The sequence below is a fragment of the Durio zibethinus genome, chromosome 26 (assembly GCF_047325235.1).
Source record: "Durio zibethinus cultivar Kanyao isolate XHJ-2024 chromosome 26, ASM4732523v1, whole genome shotgun sequence".
NCBI classification, from domain to species: domain Eukaryota; kingdom Viridiplantae; phylum Streptophyta; class Magnoliopsida; order Malvales; family Malvaceae; genus Durio; species Durio zibethinus.
In genome coordinates, this window is record NC_143187.1 from 10,874,771 (window position 1) to 10,881,344 (window position 6,574).

Consider the following 6,574-nt stretch of genomic DNA (forward strand, 5'->3'; position numbering starts at 1 on the left):
TTTGAGCCTCGAAGGGATGTTGACAACTTGACTTTGATACAATATGTTGAAGTTTTTCAAGTAAATTTACAATAAGATAAATATAAAATAAATTAATCACATATACAAAAGGTAATAATTAATGTGCTTCAATCATAATTATTTATATTCATGGATGAAAAAAAAATAATTATAAACATAAATATTATAAAGAATATAAAATATAAAAAATACTAATAGCAAGTCTCTAAAATAATTTTAATTTTTACGTTCTCTCGTGTTTAATCAAGAAATATCTTTTATCCAATGTAATTTTGTGCTTTCTCTAACTTTTTTTTACATTCCTATTAATTTGTTTCTTAGATAAAGATTATTTAGCAATTATAACTTTTTTTCGTAATTTTAAAATTTAACATGCATTTTATATTTATAAAGTTCTATTTCATGATCATCAAATTTTTTATTTACTTAAAACTTTTATCCATTAAAAATATTTATATTTAAATAATTTAATTTAATCAATAAAATTTTACCGAAATCTAAATCGACTTTCATTAAAAATTTGAATCAATATCTAACCATTTCTTCCAATTACATCTGCCGAGCGACGAAGTTTATGTTACCGGAGTCAGGTTTGACATATTGTCTGGCTAATTAGTGTCCAGTCAAGAGAGTGGTGGTTGTCTAGTCCATTATTGGCGCAAATTAGGCCCTGATAAATATAAACCTTATCGGGAATCATCAATTATCTAGTAATTAAACCTTCTATCTCTTCTCTTACCAAACTTTCACACACCACTGTGTAAATTTTTTATCGATTTAAGCTTTTAGTTTGAGGTTTCAGGTGGCTAGTCATTTGACAGAGTCTGATCTAATGTTTTTAATGAGATTGAAAAATGTGTGTCTGATTTTATCTCATCACCTTTAAAATCTAAGCTTCCTATTTGGACCAGCCTGAATTGATTTTTACTAAATGTTTTGTCATTTAAAACAGTAACTGGGCGTGGACAATGTGGATTTTCACACCTAAGTTAAACTACATCTTCCATAGCTTATGTTTCCAATATTCTCGTGGTAGAAGAACACAACATGAATCCTCGTGCCTGATCGAAATGCAACATGATGAATATGATTGTGGCCTTGTTAGCAGTTACCACAAGATATAAATGAATAAATCTTTTTCACCCAAGGCCAAAATTGAACGAGGAAAAGAAATTTGTGGTTTAGATTGAGAGGAGAAAAATATTCATGTTGCCTTTGAGCCCGTGAGGATCAGCTTGTCATCTTTTTGATACTCGACATGGTGGTGGACCTGTTGTGGTGCTTCATATTCTGTAAGCTTGATGTTGTCGGTCGTGCAATGATGTAATACTGTATTGCATTGCTTTTTATAAATGTGGACAAGGTTAAACTTTCCTCATCCGGTGGCTGAGAAATTTGTTTTCTCTTCCTCTTGAGCCTGAAATTGAGACATGCAAAACTTAAAGCATCTCTTTATTAAAGATGTGAAATATGGAGGGGGGACATTTTACCACTCCGCCAATTAACTATCGAAAACAAAGAAAAAGGGTCCTGAAGGGCAACAGGGCAAGATTCTGAAGATAATCTACTGGACATGAGATTCATACCTGCAATTATGTCCAATTAAGATATTAAGAATCTAATGCATGGCCCATGTGGGCATCAGTTCAAGAATCTAGTCTTAAAGAGGAAAACTAAAAATTTTTAAGAAAAAAAACTGAAACCCATGTCTTTTTTCTTTCATTAATAGAAATGATTAGTTTTTAATTTAGATTTTATGGTTTTTTGGGCCATAGTATTGGCCTCTTCAATGGTATGAATCCTGATAGAGTTGATATTTTGAAGAGTCTAGCCAAGTAGCCTATATTGATAGTCTCAACACCTAGCCCATTGTGTTTTCAGATTGCACTCTTTAGCAGTTAGCTAGGCAAAGCCCAGAAAATCTGAACCTGGCCTTTCTATTTCTTTTTTTTTTTAATTAGCAGGTGTTTGAGAGCTCTGACTTCCGATCCTATGGTAAACAGGAATCTAGAGTCTGATTTTTGCCCAGAAGCGTATGGAAAAGATGTCTTGTCTGTTGTTTGTTTCTTCTTTTGTCCATTTATAGTTCCTCTTTCCTCTTTGTCTTTTTGCAAACCTTTGTTTTTTCCTCTGTCCTTTGCAGAACTTTTTTTTTCGGTAAAAACATAGAAGAAACTGAAATTCTAAAACAACTCAACCAATTTTAGTATTAATAAATAAGTAAAACCAATGGAAAGAATGCCATAGTCAACCAGTTCGCATCAATTTCTTCACTAATTTGTTGCCTTTACAAGAACACAATCTCTGATTTGGCAAGCCAAAGATTTTGAAGATTTATTTTCTCAAATTTAAATTCGTTTGCCCTTCTTTATTTGTTAGTGGGATATATAATCTCTTAATCGTATCAGGGAAAAGAAATTACTGAAATGGAAAAAAAATTGAGAGGGAAGCTAAATTTTTTCCCGATATTGATCACAGACTGCCCTAGAACAACAGCACCACCTACAATATATTTTTTTGGCTAAATGCAAACAAATTAAGGATTACATTTCGTTAACCAAAGCTTCTACCAACAATTTTCTTGAGCTTTTCATCAAAGCAGGACTCAACCTGAACATTAAAGTACAAAATTCCATCTCATCCAAAGCACCATCTCCATTCAAATCCCCTTCTCTCAACATGCAAACCACTTCTTCATCGCTCATATCTTGCAATCCAAGCAAAACCAAGTTCCTCTTCAAGCTCTCAAAAGTGATAATTCCTTTGTCTCCATCCATCAACAACCGAAACCCATTGCACAGCTCCTTCATGAACCCTTCAGCACCTAATTTCTCCATCATAGCAGGGAAAAAATCCTCGAACACAATCCCATTTTGTGCTGCCATTGTGAGGAATTTCAAATGGAATATTGTGGGAATTGAATAGAGAAAGGCTGACTAGATATGGGGTATTTATAATTATACATAGTGTGTAACATGGAATATAATCTTAGGAGGAAAGGAAACGGAAATGTTGGTGGAAAGGATTGTCGATGACAACGAATGTACAGGTAAGAGGAAGTTGTTTGGGAAGGTTGTTGCAGCCGACATTTTGCTGGGCTATAAATTTGAGGCGGACTTCTTTTTGTGAAAATGTTCTCCTTCCTCGAAGTTGCATGGGGAGGTACCAGTTGGTGACGCAGGTTTATTCAAAGTTATTTGAAAAAGTTCATGGGCAATTGCTGGAAAACCAGACAATGCTTAAAATTAGTTGCCTTGTCTAGTTTTGACCCACGGGCAATTGAGGACAAAATCGCACTTTGCACGTCAAGGTCGTCAGATTGTCTCACGTAATGCATAAATTTGAAGTGAAGTCGAAAGTGAGAGGGAAAACACGAATCCAATTTTATGCTTTTTTATAAAAGTTACTAGGTATATTTTTTATTTTTAAGATATCAACTTTGGGTTTTGAATATTTTGACGGGATAAATTGGATGAGCCCCTTTCCTCCAATTTGTTAAAATATGTACCATGGGAATAGAATAGTTGAAAATATCTTCTCAAATGTTCTCTCTCCATGTGATTAGTTAAACTTTGGAAGGGTTTTCTCTTTAAAAGCTTTAACAGATAATTACTTTTATGATTATGATAATGTTGAAATGAGAAATTGTTTATTCTAATTTCAGGTAATTTCCTTAAGTAGTTCACCTGTGCATTGACCATGATATTAATGGGGGTAAGAATGAGCCTTGACGCTTGTTAATCCGGTTAATAAAGGGAAACTTCTTATGAGAGTTCCATTTCCAATCATCAGCTGTCAGGCCACAGAGTGCTTATCTCATCGAACTTCTAAAGATGGTGGTAAGTTGGATTTTTTTCCTATTATGCAAACTGAATATTAATTTTATATAATTTTAATGTTTAAGATTTTAAAATAAAATGATTTTCATAATATTTTAATTAAAGGGAAATCACATTTTGATCCATAATTATTTTTTTATTTAGAAATTATGTTTTATAATTTTTTTCTTTTTTGAACATTTGATTTAACACACATTTTTTATGAAAAAAATGTATCAATTTATTGGTAGAGAGAGTGAAGTGATTTCTTTATTCATTAATACTATTCAATTCATGTCTTCCATTACTCTATAAATTTTAAACAAAAATTTTCTTTTGTTTTAACAACATTCATTAATTGTTTCATAAATAAAACAAAACTTTCATTCATTATAATTAAAACTCTTTGGTTTTAATTACATTTATTAAGCAAAAATTTTGTTTACATTTGTTAATTAAACAAAACCTTTGTTTTAATTGATCATATTTAATAACATCCAATAAACTTAACTTATTTACTTAAATAAACGTTTATTTACTTAAGTTAAATAATAACATGCAGACCATAATATCTGACATTCTCCTCCTTGGCCTATGTGATATTATTAAACTTTATGGTTTAATAATAAAATATAATGCACATAATATAAGTTAAGTCATTTTTTAAGTTGATCAAATCATAAATCATCATTAAGCAAAAACTAAAAAAGATCATAGCAGTTGTATGTCATTAACTCAACATAATTCATTCTATGTATCATATTATTAATTCTATACTCAACATGACCTTTAATGAGAGATGCCATAATGTTCAATAATATCTTCGTTAGAGACAAATCTTGTTCATATTCACATAATATAATCATGTATATACATTAACATAATGGAATATGATGCATTAATATGTTAGAAATAATACTTAAAAGAGTTCAAAGTGTCAAATTTATAAAGAACATAAAACCTTTACCATAATGTCAATAATGGTTTTCAATAATGCCTATTATTTGGACATGTTCATTAAATGTCTTTGGTGGTAAACCTTTTGTTAACAGATTTGTAATCATAAGATTGGTGCTAATGTGTTCAATTGACACTCTTTGTTTTGAACTTCTTCTTTAATGGTAAAGTATTTCTATTCAATGTGTTTAGCATCTTTTGAATACTTGTCATTTTTAGAAAAGAAAACTACTGCAACATTATCGCAATAAATTTTTAACGGTTTGGCAATACTGTTGACAGTTTCAACTCATGAAATAAAGTTTTGTAGTCATAAACCATGAATAATGGCCTTAAAGCATGCCGTAAACTTAGCTTTCATAATGGATGCAGCAATGACAGGTTGCTTCGCACTTTTCCATAAGATCATTTCATCAGTTAAAAGAAACAAATAGCTTAATGTGAATTTTCTAGTGTCCACATATCCAGTAAATTTTGAATCTAAACATCCTATCACCTAAAAATGATTGGGCCTTTTATAAGTAAGCATGTGAATTTTTGTTCCTTGTAAATATTTTAATATTTTTTTTTGTAGCCCTTCAATGATCTAACCTTGCATTATTTTGCTACTTGCTTAGCATTCTGACACTAAAACTAATGTCTAGTTTGGTGCAAATTTGGGCATATATCAAGCTTTCAACAATAGATGCATAAGAAATTTGTTCGATTTTGTTTATGTTTCAATTCATTCTTTAGGCATTGTATAATGCTCAATTTATCTCTTTTGTGAATTGAAACAACACTTGTAGAGCATTTTTTCATTTTAAATCTCTTTAAAATTTTATTAATATATATTTTTTGAGACAATCCTAATAATTCTTATAATCTGTAAGGAAATATTTCAATTCCAATTACATAAGATGCCTCACCTATATCTTTCATTTCAAAATTCTTATAGAGAAAATTCTTAGTCTTATGTAATAAGCTAAGATTATTAGTAGCAAGTAAAATATCATCAACATACAGAATTTGAAATATAAAAACTTACTCCCACTGATATTCATAAATAAACATCGATTAATAGTGTTTTTCTTAAATTCAAAGAAAGTAATAGTATCATTGAACTTAAGATACCATTGTCTGAAAGCTTGTTTAAGTCCATATATTGACTTCTTAAGTTTACACACCAAGTGTTTCTTTTTTTTAACTGAAAAACACTTAGGTTGGTCCATGTAAACTTCTTCCTTTAAATTTCAATCTAGAAAAGTTATTTTTACATCCATTTGATGTAGCTCTAAGTTATAATGAGCCACTATTAACATAATAATTCTAAATGAGTCCTTTTTTTTAAATAAGAGAAAAATACTCTTTATAGTTAATGTCATTTTTTTGAGTAAAACCTTTGGTAACGAGTCTAGCTTTGTATCGTTCGATATTGCCATTTGAGTCGCATTTGGTCTTGAAGAACCATTTGCACCCAACTTTTTTACAACCTTCAGGCAATTTAACAATATCTCTAACATCATTATGATCCATTGATTTCAACTTTTTTTTCATGGCATTTAACCATTAGCTAGAATTAATACTTTTCTATGGCTTGTGAAAATAAAACTAGATCTTCATAAATTTCTAAGTCAAATTTTAACTTTGGTAAAAAACCACATGTTCATAAAAAATAGTTGATCTCTTTTGCCTTTGAGACATTCTTAATGCTATTTCATATGATTTATCCACTACAAGTTTATTGAAAATGATTTCATTATGTGGTGTTTGATCATTTATTTATTATATTTGTAAAT

At 30.1% G+C, this 6,574-nt stretch overlaps 1 pseudogene; it reads right to left on the reverse strand.

Annotated features, from left to right (window-relative positions):
- Nucleotides 1–2,448: 2,448 nt before the first annotated feature.
- On the reverse strand, nucleotides 2,449–3,043 carry LOC111318773 (calcium-binding protein KRP1 pseudogene; annotated as a pseudogene).
- Nucleotides 3,044–6,574: the final 3,531 nt, after the last annotated feature.